This window comes from Cryptomeria japonica, chromosome 7 (assembly GCF_030272615.1).
Source record: "Cryptomeria japonica chromosome 7, Sugi_1.0, whole genome shotgun sequence".
NCBI classification, from domain to species: Eukaryota; Viridiplantae; Streptophyta; class Pinopsida; order Cupressales; family Cupressaceae; genus Cryptomeria; species Cryptomeria japonica.
Window position 1 is genome coordinate 764896007 of NC_081411.1, and position 18888 is coordinate 764914894.

Consider the following 18888-nt stretch of genomic DNA (forward strand, 5'->3'; position numbering starts at 1 on the left):
ATTTAGCCTTTCTAATTTCAGAAGCCAACAGAATACAATTAAGTCTATTGCGATAAATACCAAACCTTCTTTCCAACAGCATAAACAAAATGCATTTAATATTCAAAATCAGTCATTTAATCGAACTCACTCCCAATTTAAAACGAGCAATCCAATATCAACGAAAATCGCATAACGGAATCCTGATTACTTTAGTCCATTAATCTCTAATGCACAAATACATATCTAATCAAGATAATTACTAAGGACTAATTCCTCAATTTAACCATGCACACCAAGCACGCAAACCGAGAAGGTCAGCGAACAGACGACTCGCAAACCCAAACAAAAAGGGATAACTGACGACGACTGACGATGCTCACTTGAGCACGATGAAGGTCAACTAGGGTCTTACGACCACCTAATCCAACTCTAAGGACTAAAGAGGTACACTCAAACCTACACATCCAGGTGAAGACGAACCTCGCACTCATGTGGCATTGTACCTGAAATTTCCTGCAACCAAGAGTCATACATGCGTACATATATAAAATTTAATGAAAGTTTTAGCCCGATATTAATACCACGAAATAGGTACACTAACAACTTGCATACACTAGTGTGGAAACCACATCAACAGCTATGCGTAAAATCAAACATCTGACTATAACATAATATTACGATAAACTAATCAAGATTAAACCAAGGTTAGAAATAGATTAGGGCAGGGGTACTACAGAAGCAAGGAAGCAAATAACAAAAACATAATACACATAAAATATGCTCAAAAGATGAGAGCTCAATATTCACAAAAATGTGTAATGTGATAATCCTTACAATACAATGAAAAAAATAATCCTCTAATAGGTCAAGAAACCCTCAAAAGAAAACCTAGGCTTGCACATAATAATTAATAAAAGAATTAATTATTATGCACCTAAAGTTAGCTTAAGTGTAAAAGAGATAAAGGGAACTTAAATAATTAAACAAATATTGTTTAATTAATCAAGTATATACCCGAATACTCTAACACCCCCCTTAAGCTAGACTTAGGGAGAAGCTAAAACCTAGAACAACTACTGAAAGCAAGAAAGATGGGTCCCGGCAACAAGGCCTGATCAGGTACCCAAATATGACAAAATTTCTATGAACCAGAGAAATAGAGAAAACCACATGGGAAAAAAACTCTACTCCAAACAGAGATGGAAAAAGCAAGAAGAAGGACTGAAAAAGCCTCCAAACAAGAATGTTCTAAAAAGATAGGAACAAGAGAAGATCAGAAGAATCACTGAAGCATGAAGAACCTACAAACACTGTTGAAGAATAACTGTTGATCTGAAGAGCCTCCACTGAAATAGAACATGAACAGGTAGAGAAGACTGTGATCTGTATGAGTGCTCTCAAATGAAACTACTCGAATCAAAAGGCAAACAAAGGAAAACAACTGAACTCAAAGATACATATGGTATGAGAAACCAAAGCCTAAAGAGCTGATCAATCAAACCATGGAAGAATTAGAACCAATAGGACAAACCTCCCCATAATGCTAAAAAAAGGGAGAGGGACATGTACACTGAAAAGAACGGCCAACAAGAACTACATGATGAAGAATCAGGAACATCGAAGGCATAGAGAAAGTACATAGTGTCGTGGAAGGAACACTCAATTGACACACAACATGAGGTGAATGTCATGGAAGGAACACTCACTAGACAAAGGTAGATGGAAAACAAAAGGCAAACATCAACCCCCTCATGGCACTTTAAAAGTAGTGCATGTACAATAAGGCACAAGATGTGCAAGATCCCAAGTAAACAATGCATGATGGCACTTTATCTCAGTACGTTTGCATAAAAGAAGCTATAATGATAATAAGATTGGAAACAGAAAGAAGAACCAAAACTGAGACATCCTACTCAAAGAAGAGATCCTAGGACTTGAAACAACCAAGATATCCACCAGAGTGCTGAAAAACAATAAACTGAATAAAATATTTTTGAACAAGAATCTGGAAATAAAAACCATATGGCTGGAAAGTACACAGAACAAGCTTTCTAGAAATATAAAGTTTTCAAAAAACGGAGTTCAAATGCTCATTTTATGTCTCTTGGAGTGCAAAAAAGAACCTCTAGCTTTGATAGAAAAACATACTATCAAAAATGCAAAATCAAAAGTTCAAACCTCCAGATCTGGATAGAGCTTGGAAAGCACTTTTCGACGATATAAGATTTGTCGAAAAATGCCTCTGTATAACCAAGTTACGACCAAAATAAAAAAACCCCTTTTAGGGCATAAAAAGGGTAAAAAAAAATTTCTTGATGAAAATTTTCTAATGCATTTGCAGGTACAGCTGTACGGATTTATGTGCCTCAAAAAATGTGCCAACAAAAAATTAAGCTCCAGATACCCCTATCACCGAAAATAGGCAAATTATATGTCAAAATTCATGGAATCAACCTTCTGAATCCAACTGTGAGGTTCTTTTGGCACCAAAATGTACCAAAAAATCAGCTACCCCTAGAAATGGAAAAAAACAACTGCACAAACCCCCGAATATACAGATTTGACGAACAAGTCCCAAAATACCCAGACACTGAGGAGTAAAAAAGGTCAAGTTTTATATGACCATAGGAGTTTTGGGGCCTTCTAAGAATGATGGTGAGGTCCGTTTAGACCCAAAGTGCTAAAAAAAAAGCCTATACCTAAGTGCATAAAAAAAACTTCCTGAAAAACCCCAAATCTGCTTCCAATACAAAAAATTCTCAAAACAAGAACAAATAACTACAGATCTAGAGCTCTGATACCATGTGAGAGTTGAGAAATACAACACCACAGGAGCCCAAATGATCTTTGCAAGTTGAATAACTTGTTACAAGGAGAAGCAAGGAAGCAAATAACAAAAAAATAATACACAGAAAATATGCTCAAAAGATGAGAGCTCAATATTCACAAAAATGTGTAATTTGATAATCCTTACAATACAATGAAAATAATAAACCTCTAATAGGTCAAGAAACCCTAAAAAGGAAAACCTAGGCTTGCACATAATAATTAATAAAAGAATTAACAAGCTAATAATTAATAAAAGAATTAATTGTTATGCACCTAAAGTTAGCTTAAGTTTAAAAGAGATAAAGGGAACTTAAATAAATGAACAAATAATGTTTAATTAATCATGTAAATACCTGAATACTCTAACATTTTTAGTCTTTGAATGTTGCATCAAATTCTTTGACATATTAATAGCAATGGAATTATCACAATATATGATAGTAGGCTCATCCTAGATAACTCTAATATCCTTCAACATTTGCTTTATCCAAACTAATTGAGCACAATTACTAGTAGCAACAATGTATTCAACTTCAGCAGTAGATAAGGACACTGAATCCTGTTTCTTACTTGCCCATAAAACCATTTTCTTACCCAAAAATAAAGCACCACCGAAGGTACTCTTTCATCATCAACATCACCATCCCAATCAACATTAGTGTAAGCACATAACATGAAATCATCATTCCCCGGATACCATGAACTATCTAGGAGCCATGCACACAACAAGCATAATGTTCGGTCTAGTGTGAATCAAATATAGCAATCCACCAACCATAGATCTGTATAAAGATTGATTAGCTTTCAGAGATTGATCATTTTTACATAATTTGTAGCTAGTCACCATAGGGGTTCCAATCAGTTTGGAGTCATCTGACCCAAACTTCTTAAATAATTCCTTCACATATTTATTTTGAGATATAAAAATACCTTTTCCAGTTTGTGAAATCGGCAAACTTAAGAAAAAATTCATCTCTCTTATCATAGACATCTCAAATTCTTTCTGCATATCACCGACAAACTTTATGCTCAAGTTGTCATCTCCTCCAAAGATAACATCATAAAAAAAGACTTCAATAATCAAGATGTTATCATTCTCAATCTTAAAATATAGATTACTATCATAAGTACCTTTATTAAATCTTAATTTAGCAAATACTTATCCAATCTAGCATACCATGCTCTAGGGGCTTGTTTCAATCCATAAAGGGATTTCCTTAGTTTGCATACTATGTCTCCATTATTTGATAATGAAAATCCATTAGGTTGCTCAATATAGACTTCTTCCTCAAGATCACCATTCAGAAAAGCTGACTTGACATCCATCTGATATACCTTGAAATCTTTATACGCAACATATGCAACCAATAGTCTAATAGCTTCAAGTCTGGCCACCGAAGAAAAAGTATCCTCATAATCAATCCCTTCTTTATGTGAATATCCTATTAGGATAACTTGTGAACAACAAAAAGGGGGGGTGAATCAATTGTTAACAAATTATAACTTTTAATCCACGTAATAACCTTTAAATAGATCAAGTACTGGTAAAGCACATACAGATGCCGGTAGGAACAGATACCAGTAAACAATACAACTAAAAAATTAAACAGATAATCAATGCAAAGCAACCATACCACATAACACCATGATTTGTACATGGAAAAACCAAAAAGGGAAAAACCACGGTGGGAATCCTACCCACAATTAGATGATACTTCTGCAAAAAGTATGTGATACAATGATGGGCTTGCACATGCAGGAAGGCACACTGCCTAGAGCATACTACTCATTACAAAAGAGTCTCACTGACTACAAAGCGGCTAAAACCATCTCAAGATAAATGGACAACAATCCAATAGAGTGAACTGCCAGAAATAACATCTACCATGCCTGATTACAGTCCCGATTAAGCTCAATACCAGAGGCCTTGGACCTCTTCCTTAATCCCAATTCGATCACCTATGATCAACCAAATCTCCTTCGATACGATATTGCATTCCAAGACCATGAACACTTATTCCATTCCCATTCCAGATATGCCACGATCTACATTGAGATCTTACATCATTTTATACAAATCCTAAGGCCTAAACCAATTAGGTTGGCCACCTAAAAAATATTACAATAATATCATTACATAAATCCATATTATAATGATATGCCATGTCATCTTAAGACCAAAACAACAATAAAAAATCCATAAATCATCTTGAAACATCCTATAAATGTGTAGAGTACACATTATCATGATATCGATCCATAAGCTAGATAGGTATTAGACCTATTCTGGGTCCACTACACCAAAGAAATGTCTTCAAGCAGTTGAAGCACGATCCAAGAACATCTTCAACATCTTGAAATCCATGTAGAAGCTGTACCAACACCAATTATGCATACTATCAAGATTCCTAAGTGAGAGCTCTGTCGGTAAAGCCTTAAACCAATGCCAATAAGGGTTTACCAGAATGTATGATAGCATCTGAATACTAAGTCAATACCAACTGACTAAAACATGCTCCAGAAGCACGTACCACATGTAACCAAACATATTCCATAGATCCAAACATGCCGGTAGTGTCCAACAGATAGTCTCTTCTGTCGGTAACACTAGATCTTCTACCGGTAACCAAAACCCATCTATCGGTAACCAAACATAACAACTAGTGTTGACATCAATGACAAAACATCAATGCAACACATAATCAATTCATCAATAATGCCAAAAATCTCCCCCTTTGGCATTGATGGCAACACTAGATGTGAAAAACATCTAAGTACCAAAAAAATGCCAAACAAGTCTCCCCCTGTGGAAGACAACCAATAATCTCCTGAATATCAATAACTCTCCCATTGTGAATGATATCTCTGTAAAGTTCTACATTTATTTTTTCACATCACTCTCTCCCCCTTTGACATCAATGCCATAAATCTGACCAAAAAAAAAAATATCAAAGCAATAATGTAAACCTCTGAATCTCAAAGATGACTACTCCCCCTGAGTAGTAGCACCACTCATCAGTGCTGAAATGAATAATATCTCTGATAATGCATCTTGGACTGATGACAAACTGCATCAATCAAGTCTCTGCCAGAGGGGCATAAACCCCTAACCTGTCTCTCAAATACTCAAATGATTCCTTAGTCAACGGTTTAGTGAATATATCTGCAGTCTATTCTTTAGTGTTCACATAAATCAATTTGACTTCCTTTGCTTCTTCCTTGTCCTTCAGAAAGTTATTCTTTATTGATATATGCTTAGTCTTAGAGTGAAATACCAGATTCTTAGACATGTCAATAGCTGCAGAGTTATCACAGTAAATAACTACCGGTTCACTACAATTTACCCTGATATCCTTCAACATTTGCTTCATCCACAAGACTTAAGTGCAATTAGTTGCTGTTGCAACAAGTAGATAAAGAAATGCATGATTTTTTTTTGCTGATCCATGAAACTAGTTTCTTTCCAAGAAAGAAAGCTCCACCAGAAGTGCTCTTATTGTCATCAGTATCTCCTACCCAATCCGAGTTAGTATATGCACATAAAGTGAAATCGTCATTTTTAGAATACCATAAACCATAATTTGTTGTTCCTTGCAAATATCAGAATATCCTCTTTACTGCACATTCATGATTTTCTTTAGGATTACTTTGATATCTTGAAAAAATACTTACTGCATTCATAATATTCACTCTAGTCTGAATTAGATATAATAGACCACCAATCATAGACTTATACATTGTCGGATTTACTAGTGCAGAAGTATCCTTGATAGATAATTTCTCACTTGTCACCATAGGAGTACTTATCAGTTTGGAATTATCCATACCAAACTTCTTCAACAATTCCATTAGATACTTCATTTGACAGATAAAAATACCTTTGTCAATTTGAGTAATCTGCAAACCTAAGAAAAATCTCATCTCACCAATCATGGACATTTCAAATTCATTCTTCATATTTTTAGGAAATTCCATGCACAATTTATCTTCTCCTCAAAAAATGATATCATCAACAAATACTTCAATAATCTGAATATCATTATTAATGATCTTATAATATAAATTGCTATCAGCACTGCCTTTAGTAAAACCAAGCTTCAAAAGATATTTATCCAACCTTGCATACCAAGCTCTAGGAGCCTATTTCAATCCATATAAAGCTTTCTTCAATTTGCAAATCATATCTTTATCATCTATTAGTGAAAATACATCAGGTTGCTCAATGTATACTTCTTCTTCAAGTTCACCATTCAAAAATGAACATTTAACATCCATTTGATAAACCTTATAGTTCTTATAAGCTGCATAGGCAAGAAATAGTCTAGCAGCTTCAATTCTAGCTATAGGTGCAAATGTCTCACCATAATCAATTCCTTCCATTTGAGAATATCCTTTACAAACCAATCTAGCCTTGTTTCTTATAACTTGACCATCCTCATTCAGTTTATTCCTAAAATCCCATTTAGTTCCAATAACTTTCTTATTTTTAGGTCGGGGAACTAAAGATCAAGTCTCATTTTTCTCTATCTGATCTAATTCATCTTCCATAGCCTTTAAAAAATTTTTATCCTTACAAGCTTCAATAATAGTTGCCGGGTCAACTTGAGCAATAAGACACACCTCTTCATTTGCCAGTCTTCTTCTTGTCATAACTCCCTTGTTCCTATCTCTAATAATTTGATCTTCAGAATGATTTAATCTTACATACCTTGGTGTCTTCTGAACTTCAGGTTCACTACTTTGATCATCAGTCACAGTTGAATTTTCTGATTGTGCTAGTATAACTGTCTCAATTTCTTGTACTGATTGAGGCATTATCAATTCAGTTATGATCATTTCCACTATTGGTTCCCTGTCATATGATATAGAATGATTTTTGCACTACTCATCCACTTTCACATTAGTACTTTCCACAATTTTCTACAATCTTTTGTTGTAACATCTAGATGCTTTGCTTTGAATTGAATAACCAAGAAATATCCCTTTATCACATCTAGGATCAAACTTTCCAATTGAATAATCTCTTTTGATATAGCATTTACTTCCAAAAATTCTAAAATATTTAATAGTAGGTGTATGTCCAAACCATAATTCATAAGGGGTCTTACCGGTTTCACCTTTGATGCAAATTCTGTTGAATGTGTAGACTGTTGTACTCACTACTTCTCTCTAGTAGATATGAGACAATTTGGCTTACATCATCATAGATCTTGTTGCATCCAAAATGGTTCTACTTTCTTTCCACTACTCCATTTTGCTGAGGAGTTCGAGGTGCAGATAATTGTCTCCTGATTTCATTTGATTCACAATAACTATTAAATTCATGAGATGTGAACTCATCACCATGATCTGATCTTAGACATTTGATTTTCAATCCAATTTCTATTTCAACTTTTTCTCTAAAGATCTTGAATTTCTCAAAAGCTTCAGACTTCTCCCTGAGAAAAGTCACCCACATCATTCTAGAATAGTCATCAATAATTAGCATGAAATACCTATCACCTTGAAAGCTTCTAGTCCTTGTTGGACCACATAAGTCAGTGTGAGTCAAATCAAGTACATCATTAGATTTATCATGTATTCTCTTAAAAGAAATTCTAACTTGCTTTCCCAATTGACATTCCTTACATACCGAATTATGAAGCTTCATAATCTTAGGTATATCTCTAACTTCCTTAGTTGAACCGATCTTAACAATACAAGCAAAATTAACATGACACAACCTCTTATTCCATAACCAACTCTCATCAATATGAGCAATCAAACATGTCTTATTACCAGTGTTTAGGTGAAAGATATTACCTCCAGTCTGAATACCGGTTGCAATCTCGAAACTAGTCTTGTTAATGATTTTGCATTTTCTATCTTTAAACTAAAGTTGGAAACCCTTGTCCACCAATTGACCAACACTCAAAATATTATGCTTTAAACCTTATACATAATAGACATTATCAGTATTATGCTTACCATCCAAATAAATAATACCTCTACCTCTGATCATACATGCTTTGTCATCTCCAAATTTGACTTGAGCGCCATTGTATTCTTGTAGGGACAAAAATTTCCCTTTTTCTCCAGTCATATGTTGTTAGCATCCACTATCAATTACCCATTCATCCTTATCTTCAACTTTTGCTGCTAGGGCCTTTTCTTCATTTTTGATAGCCAGTTCCAGTTCATCTTCCTTTAAAGCATAGAACACCCATTCCTTTCCATTGCCAGATCCACTAGCAGAGTCTTCTACCGGTTCATCTCCAGAGTCATCAGTTACTCCTTCCTCATCCGCTATGTAGCATTGTTTACTTTTCTAAATCTATATTTGTTCTAGTTAGGATTAAATTATTTCTTAACTCTTTCCTCAAACCTTGCATTCCTTTCAGGATATCTAGATATCAAATGACCAATCTTATTACATGAAAAATGTTTAAAAGGTTCTTTTCCTTCATACTTACTTCCTGTCAGACCTTTAGGTACTCTTCTAGGAAATGAGGCTTCAAGTTTCTCAAATTCTTCATCTTCTTTCCTCATGTCTTCCAATTCTTTTGCATATAAAACTTTCCAATCACTTTTGCCGATAGATGATGATGATGATGCATGAAAAGAAGGTTCAGACTTTATAGCTCCAGAAGATCCAAATTCGTCAAGCTCAAAAGCAGATAATTTCTCAATCAAAATGTCTCTGTTAATTGAAGAGTTAACCATTGTTCTCAACTCATTAGTTGTAGTTGCCTTCATCTTTTAAACCAGTGGAAGGGCTCTCAAGAGTTTGGAAACCATTTCATCTTCACTCAAAATTCCTCCACAACATTGGATTCCCATAACAATCTCATTTACTCTTTCCATAAACACAATAATTCTTTCACTATCTTCCATCTTTAAGTTTTCATATCTTACCCAGTAACCATTAAGTTTAGCAATTTTGATAGTGGGATCATCTTCATTCAGAGTTTTCAATTTATCCCACATGACCTTAGCTGATTATTTATTAGTTAATCCCATGATCTATTGATCAGTAAATGCACACAAGAGGGCTTCTCTAGCTCTGCAATCATTCTCAATATCCTTATCCAAGTCTGTAGGAATAGGATTGCCAGATACTGGATCATAAGGTGTATATCCTTTCTCAGTGATCTCCCAAATATCCTTGCCAAGACATCTAAGATGAGTCTCCATTTGAATTTTCCATATCCCATAATTTGTTCCATCAAGCTTAGGGATTTCTCTTCTGAAAATAGTTTTCGGTGGATTAGAAGTGTTAGCTGCCATATGATCTACCTCAAGCGGTTAAGCTTCTGCAAAATAGGACCAAATCTTTGATACCAATTGTTAGGATAACCGGTGAACAACTGAGAGGGGGGCTAAATCAATTGTTAACAAATTATAACTTTTAATCCACTTAATAACCTTTAAATAGATCAAGTACTGGTAAAGAACATATAGATGTCAGTAGGAACAGATACTAGTAAACAATACAAATTAACAATTAAACAAATAATCAATGCAAAGAAACCATACCACATAGCACCATGATTTGTACGTGGAAAAATTGAAAATGGAAAAACAATGGTGAGAAGCCTACCCACAGTCAAATGATACTTTTGTAGAAAGTATGTGATACAATGAGGGGCCTGCACATGTAGGAAGGCACACTTCCTAGAGTGTACTGCTCATTACAAAAGAGTCTCACTAATTACAGTGTGTTGGCATTTTGAGTTTGTTGGTATTTTGCATAGAGATTGCATTAATGATATCTTGTCATTGATGTCAATTGAACCGGTAATGGTATTCATGTTGTAGACACCTAAAAATGGTCAACGCTTGCAAAGTCATACTTTAACATTTACGCATTGCCTCATTTTAGGTTTTTGCATCGCATTAACATTTCTCCTATGTCACGCATGTGGTTTTTATCATTTGCAAGCATGGAGTCAATCTTCTACATTCTTCAATCATCTCGTTCTCAAATTTGGTCTTGTCGACAACATTATCCAGTCATGATTTTGATCAATTTTATCCTATTGCATCAATGTCCGTATTCATTTGTCATCATTTTGGACATCGTCAATCCTAATTAAGGTTTTGTCCTCTTATCAATCTTATCATCAATCTTATCATTTTGGACATCATCAATCCTAATTAGGGTTTTGTCCTCTTATCAGTCTTGTCATTCTGTCATCAATCCTTATCATTTTCAATCTTGTCATTTTGTGATCGATTTGTCATCGATCGTTGTCATGTTCGATCTTGTCATTTTGCGATTGATTTGTCATCGATCGTGGTTATTTCCAATCTTGTCGTCTTGCAATCTATTTTGTCATCGATTCTTGTCCTCTTGTCAATCTTGTCATTTTGCGACCGATTTGTCATCGATCGTTGTTTGTCTCAATTATGTCAATTTGGATCAATTTGTCATTGTTCCTCATCAATTGGCGCATCTATCAATCAAATCATTTATCACATTGGTCATTTATCAATTCAGAATCAAATTGAATTAATTATCTTCAATCAAGACCTAATTGTCATTCTCTCATTGCTAATTCATCTTCTAGGGTTCCGTGATTTAATCATTTAACCCTGTTTGTCATTTCTCTCTCTAGGATTAATAAATTATTTATTTATCCTAAGTCTTCTCATCGCAATTAAATGTTCATTTAATTGGTTAATTATTCCTCTTTGTGAATTAATTAATAAATGAAAGATTATTAATTAATTTACCTAATTTCTAATTCCTAATTTTCATCAATTTCAATTTTCTAATTTCTTAATTCCTAATTTCAGTTTCCTCCTATTTCTCTCCTAAATTCATGGGAATGACATAGAAATTTGTCATAATTTGTCATAATTGACAATCAATCAATTTCTTGACATAGAAATTTGTCATAATTTGTCATAAATTATCAATCAACAAATTTTGCATAGAAAGTGCATAATTTGTCATAATTTGTCATAATTGACATAATTAATTTGCAATTTCCATTTGAATTGAATCATGCTAATTTGATCCATTTCTCCAATTTGTCTATAAATTGGATGAATCTCTTCAATCAAACCCCTCCCCTAATTAGATTATCGAATTTCTAATCACTTTTTCAAATCACACTTCAAGTATTCTTGAGCAATATCTCATTTACTTGCTTTCATATCATGACCATGCACTAGTAGGTGAGATCCACAATAAAACTATCTGGAGAAGAAAGAAGGACAATGGAGCCGCATGAAGGAGCATTCAAATCATACCTTTGGTTTGCTTAATTTCTAGTTTTGAATGTTTTTATTTCATGTCTCTATTGATTGTGTTTTAGGATAGATCATTGCAATGAGCTTTCATGATTGAGCTAATGATTAGTATTTTTATATTGTTTGTGATGATTTCCTATTTCCTAACGTACATTAATTGGTGAACCTGATGTGAACACTAACCATCTAACCCCTTAACTGTGTTTTTGAGTGCTTTTGAGTTGATTTGCAAGCCAAAAACCCCAAAACAACGTCGTACAGGGTTTTCTAGGGACTTCTGCGCCTATGTTGAAGACATTCTGTGCTTGTGTCATGCATTCTGTGCTTGTGTCATGAGTTCTACGACTGTGTAAAGTCCAGAACAGAGGTAAAAATGCAGTGCTTTACTTGAAAATTGTCTTCTTTTTGCATTCTGTTTTCTGTTTTTTTGGTTTTGGTACTAATTATCTATGCAGAATCTTGGCATATGCATGGCAAAGACAACAAATCAAACTACTAACATGTTTTATGCAGATTCGATAGTCAAAGAATAAACACCTCAAACTTCTAACTTGGGTTTTGTAGGTTGCCTTGGAGAAACAACTAAACTTGGTGTTTGTCATTAATGTTTTAGGCACCTAGTGATTTCTAAATAGGTTGGAATGAACATGTTTATGCTTTGATTGTTGAGTGTGACATTGGAGTAGGAGAGTATGCTCTCATCCTTCTTAGGGTGATCAGAAATCCAGATCTTCGATACCATGCTTGTGTCTTTGATTGTGTGTCACCTTTAGAGGGCCTGCCTTCCTGACCACTTTGCTTTTGCAAGCAAGTGATAATCGTGAGAAGGGAACGACCCAAAGTGAGTACGGCTAGAATACCTTGGCATTCTAACTCACTATAAACAAATACCTGATGGGCAAAAGCTTTGAAGGAAGGGTTATGTGGGAATTGTAGTTACTTGGGAAGTGATGACCCTTGAACTCTTTCTCATATCAACATCTAAGTAGGGCCTCATGGTCTAAATTGTGCTTGCGCGACTACATTTATTTGGTATCTTGGTGGGCTTAATGTCTCAATCACACTTGTGTGACATCAAGGAGTAACACTTAACAAAAATCCTTACTAAACACCTTGTTTTTAGAGGCCAAAAACCCTTCTAGTTGCTTAAGAAGGACAAGTTTGGATACTTGGAAGAGATACTAAGTTCGCCATGGGGAGATTTCCATGGGGACTGATGCTTGGCTGCCCTGAGAAGTGAGTGCTGTGGAGGGGAGCTCGTGGGGTCAAGCATTTATGTATTCTCCTTGAATCCCATAATGAGTCTACCTCTCAAGTACCTAATGTCCTTGCCTACCATAAGAAATGTATGAATGAGCATGACTGTCTTGAGTCTAAGTGGAAATATCTTATCTTCTTTGATTGTCAAAAGTTGAAATTGTATCTCATTTCAGAACAAGACAAATTGATTCCAAACAAGGTTTAATACAAGAGCATTTTATCCAACAAAGTTCAAACACTTTCAAACATGGTTCTCAAACATTTGTCAAAATCTTGTCTCAACATTCATGTCACTTAGGTTTAGGCTCATCCTAGGTTTGCATTTTGTAAGATCATTGTCAAGGTTAAGTTTCATCTAAGTCATACTCCTTTGCATATCAATAAGGGTCATCCATTTGCATATGTCCTCTTGCATTAGAGTAATATCACTGTCATACATTTGCATTTGTATACCCTAAGTCTCTTCATTAAGCTTAAGTCATTATCATATCATAGCAATTGTCCCTTTGCATATAGTGTCAAAACTAGGTCTTGTCATACTTGAGTAATCCAAATCTTTGATAAACCCTAAGTTATTGGTAGGAAGTCTAGACCTTATCAAACCTTTTGTCCTTTTGTCATCAATATCATTTCGTCAAACCTAGCTTAGTATCCAAGCATATAGGGGAGACATTGTCATCTTGTCCTTTTGTCACTTGGTCCTTTTGTCCTTTTGAGGTCTAGACATCATTTCTGTGAGGCCCTACCCTGACTCAGTTTGACATTTTCAGTTATTTGCATATTGAGACTTTTATGGATGCTTTATTTTATGCTTTATGGACTTAGAACTTATATGATTCCACGATTTGGATCACATTGACATATGTTGATGCTTTATTTTATGCATGATGATTATGAAACTATAGATATGTTGCTAGAAAAGAATTACATTGTTATGGTGAATGTCATTATTGGAATTTGCAGGACTTCATTTTGATGATAGAAAAATGATGCTTATTGTATGAATGGTTCAATTTTGAGAATTACGTTAATTGCTTATGTGAAATCGAATTTAATTGAAAGAGATATTGAATTATTGTTGCCAATGTATGAAGTGTTTGATGTGCAATGAAATCCATGTATTTGATTATGTATAATTGTGATTATTTGGAATTACTAATGTGTTAATTGAGATGCGCAGGGAAATTATCCATGTGACCATGGAATTTATATGGAGAACCAAACCTAGACCAATGTACGTTTGTTAAGCCAGGAGTTGTCTATTTGGAGAGACAACACCCCATTTGTAATGTATTTTATTTGTGAAGTGTATGATGCTTGAGTGTTAAAATTAATCTCTATGTATATGTGTAATCCTACAAGAGACAAATTCCATGTGTGATTTTTTATATTGTATTTTTATTGTGTCACTTGACACATGTGCTGATTAGTGTCATTGATTTTGACTTGTCTCTTGGAGGGAGTTTTGTTTCTACCAAAGCCATTCAAAAACATGAGTGTGGTCCCAAATTTTCCTTGGGTAGGGAGTCTTGGGAGTGGTCAACTCAAGTTTGACCCGTAGGTAAACTTCAGTTGGGTTTCTAAAGGGCTAAATGGACTCCTAGGGTCAGTTTTAAGGCTTTTCCAAAGGTCCAAAGGGTATACCTATGGGTTAGGGGTATTTTGAAACATGTGGCTTCTCCCATGTGACTATTTAGTCACCCCAAAAAGTGGTGTTTCCAAGGTGAACGAAAATTCAACTTAGAAAGTTCCTCCTAGGATGGACATCCTTCCCTTTTGATGTCAAACTCTCTTCCCCATCTTCTCTCACCTTTTTCCTTTCCAATTTTAGTAATGTGTAAGAGTTTGGGAAGGGCAACCAATGGGAACTCTCACCTCACCCAAGGGGTTGGGAAGTGTGTGAGAGGCCTTCTTAGGCAAGAAATGGGAAACTTAGTGAGTAATCACCCACTCTCCATTTTTTGAGATTATGCCTTTGCCTTGAAAATTAGTAGTAGGATAGAAATTTTGGAAAGAGTTTGGAGAAAAGTGTGTGTGGAATTGGGCAGCTCATCCCCAACTAATTTTAGCATGCCTATTGGCAGAATAAGGTTGGTTTTTATCTCCTCTTATTTATGTTGTTTATGTAGTTTATGTTGTTTTGTTGAAAGAAAGAAAAGCTTGTAAAGAAAGTGTTTATGTAAATTGTTGTTGAAAAAAAAAAGAATGTGTAGTTTCATTTCTATGTGTTTTGTTTGTGTTCTTGTTGTTTTTGGGAGTGTCCAAGATCTCCTACTCTTGGGAGAGTAGGATGGTCTTGGGGTGGAAGGAGTATGACAGCCTTGGGTGAGAGGCTCTCCTTATGGAGAGTGATCTCAAGGGTGTCCTTTGTGACCCTTGTTGCATAGCCTTGTGTATGCATTTGGGGGTCATAAGGGGAGTAAATATGGCCTTGAGCCTTTTGGGGGGCATAAGGTATGTGGAAGTATTTTTGTTGCATTTGTATTGCCATGAGGTGGCTTGAGTAGTATTTGGGCTTGCAATCTCCCCAATGGTACTTGGTCCACTTCCACCCGTGGAATGAACATCACAAAGTGTGGTGAAGTGTAGCTTGGGATGGGAAGATGTTTGTTGAGTGTATGCATATATGTTGTGTTGTTGTTGCTTGCTTGTAACCCATCTAGTGCTTGGTTCTCCAAGCTCGGGGGTGGCTTCTAGTAAGCCTAGGCTGGGAGGTGAGCTCTCCATGGTCAAAGTTGTATTTTATTGCAGGTTGCTTAGGTTGGAAAAAGAAAGAAGAAAAAGCTTGTTGCTGTTTTATGTTGAAGAAAAGTGTTGAAGAAAAAAAAAAAGAAAGGGAATAGATTCAATGTTGTAGTTTGTATAAAAAAAAAGAAATGTGAGCTTTTGTTGTATTTACTTTCAAGAAAAGAAGTGTAGTATTGCATTCATGTTACCATGAAAAGAAAAACATTGTGGGTTTCCCAACCCATTTGTATCCATGTTTATTTTGTATCTATATTTGCTATTGAAATGCACATTGTCTTTCCTACTTTGGTAGTTTGTAAATGAAAGAAGCAATGTATTAGATTGTATGTATATCTTCTTGTTTTACAAAAAAAAAGAGAAGTAGATGCATTTTTATGAATTCTGCAAGTAAATGAAATTTATTACCACATGTTCTTTATGTTAATGCTGCTGTAAATTTAATTAAAAACAGTCATTTATTTTCCCCATTTATTGCAGAAAATGAAACTTGTTATAGTAATTTATTCTTTTCAAAAAAAAATACATTTAGCATTTAGTTTTAGTATTTTTGTTACAAAGAAAAAAAAAATACATATTAGAAAATTCTTTAAAAGCATTTTGTGGTTATACAAAATAATATTAAGCTCACAAAAGTCTATATGAGTTATAGGTTAAAAAAAAAAAAAAAAGGGGATCAAATAGCAAAATACATAAATACTTATTTAAACATTTTATTTCTCTAACTATTATTCTGATATTCGGTTATTAAATAAAAAGAAACAGTGATGTAAATTACAGAGTTAATAACACAAAATAAAAAGGGAGAAAACTGATATTATGCTAAGTCTTTCAATATATATATATATATATATATATTCTTTTTATGAGAAATCTGCCAGTTTCAAAAATAAAACTATATACATATTTCCTTACACACACACACACATATATATATACATACATATATATACATTTATGCTGATATATAAAAAAAAACAAAGGAAAATTTATTTCGCGTTTTTATATTATAAAAAAAAGGGGGGGTTTTAAGTAACAGCCGAACCACTGTGATTTCCCATAGTGGACGGCAGGAACCGCCACTGTGAGAAACCACAATGGTGGCGCGGGAGGCGCCCGACCGCCATTGTGATTACCCACAGTGGGCGGCGCTCGGCTGCACTGTGGGTAACCACAGTGGCGCCCGAGGGAAACCCCCGGCCCACTGCCGCCGCCACTCCCGCATAAACACTTAAACCCTCCGCCGGTTTCGCTCCGCTTTTCCCCCTCCTTCGCTCGGCTTCCCTCCTCCGCTCGGCTTCCCTCCTCCCTTCGCCTTGCCTTCAACAAAAAAAAATAAACCCGCCTTCGGCTCGTCCCTGCGCGCGCCGACGGGTTTGAAGCTTGGGCCGCCGCGTCCGCACCTGCACACACACATTTAAGAGGAAATAAAGGAGATACACACACCCAACACACACACACACACAAAAAAAAGAGAGGATAAGTATGGATGTTTTTACACACATGCCCTAACCCTATTTTCGGGTTAGGGCAACACATTTAGTTCTTTTAAAAAAATATAGATAAGTGGTGGGCATATTTAAAGGGTTAACTTAATATAATAGAATTAAAAGCTCTACCCCTTCTTTAGAATACATTCATAGACTAATATATAAAATTTATAAGTAAGTATATATATATATATAAGTAGATTAATTTTAGTATTTATTTGAAATTAAGTTTGTTAGTTGTAAAAATTAAGTTTTGCATTTTTCTTTAAATATTTGACAAATGTAGAAGTATTTTTATAAGAAGATTTTGAATACTTAGGCAGATTAGACCAAAAAATATATATATATAAGCACAATGATATTTGTAAGGGCAAGAGGGCCCTCTAAGCGATAAATTATAATGTATTTTTAACTCATGGGGATTTTATTTTAATAAGGTGGTTTAATAACTAGAACAATTAAATTTAGAACCTAGGTGGTTAAGAAAGATAAGATAAATTTTAGATCATTTAAATTTGAGATAAATCGTTATACTTGAGATTTTAATTATTTATTAATGGAGATTAGTGATAACCTTTTCGAGAGAAACATTAGCTCGTTGATGGCTTAGTTAACTTTATCTCTAAATTGAATTTAATTACCTGATTCACACAAGATGTAGTTAAGACCAAACAAAGTTGCATTATATTAATTAAGTCGTTATTAAATTAAGAATTAAAAAAAAAAAATTTATTCCGTTTGTGCCCAAAAGTTTGGGCATGACAATTTCAATTTCCTAAAGGTCTCTTTTAGATTTGCATTCAAAAGTTTGTCAAAATCTTCAAAAACAACCAAAAACATAGATTGCATTTTCATCTATTTAGTTTGCATTTAGTGGCATATCATATATTATCCTTCAAAAATTCCAAAAACATTGCATTTGCATAAGTGACATGCCTGTTGAGACAAGATCAAAATCTAAAAAAATGGGTGAACCAACATATCAACCCATGGAAAACATAGCAAATTCGCAGTTTCAAACTAGTAAAATAGTGCAAATCGAAGGTTCATCAAATACATCTTTACCACCATATGGAATGGTTCAACTTGGACCACCTCCATTATATGAACCAGTGTTTGTACCTATGAAACCAGGACATGGGAGTGTTCCACCTACTCCCAGAGGAAGTGCACCTTTCAATTGGAATCAACCACACCTGCAACATGACATTCAAACTCAAACTTTATATGAAGAACAAACTCTTTCACAAGGATTTGGTTCAGATCAAGGCATCCAACAAGAAATGAATCCAAATGTCCAACCAGATTCTTCATCCGATTCCGACCCTTCTGATGATGTTGACAT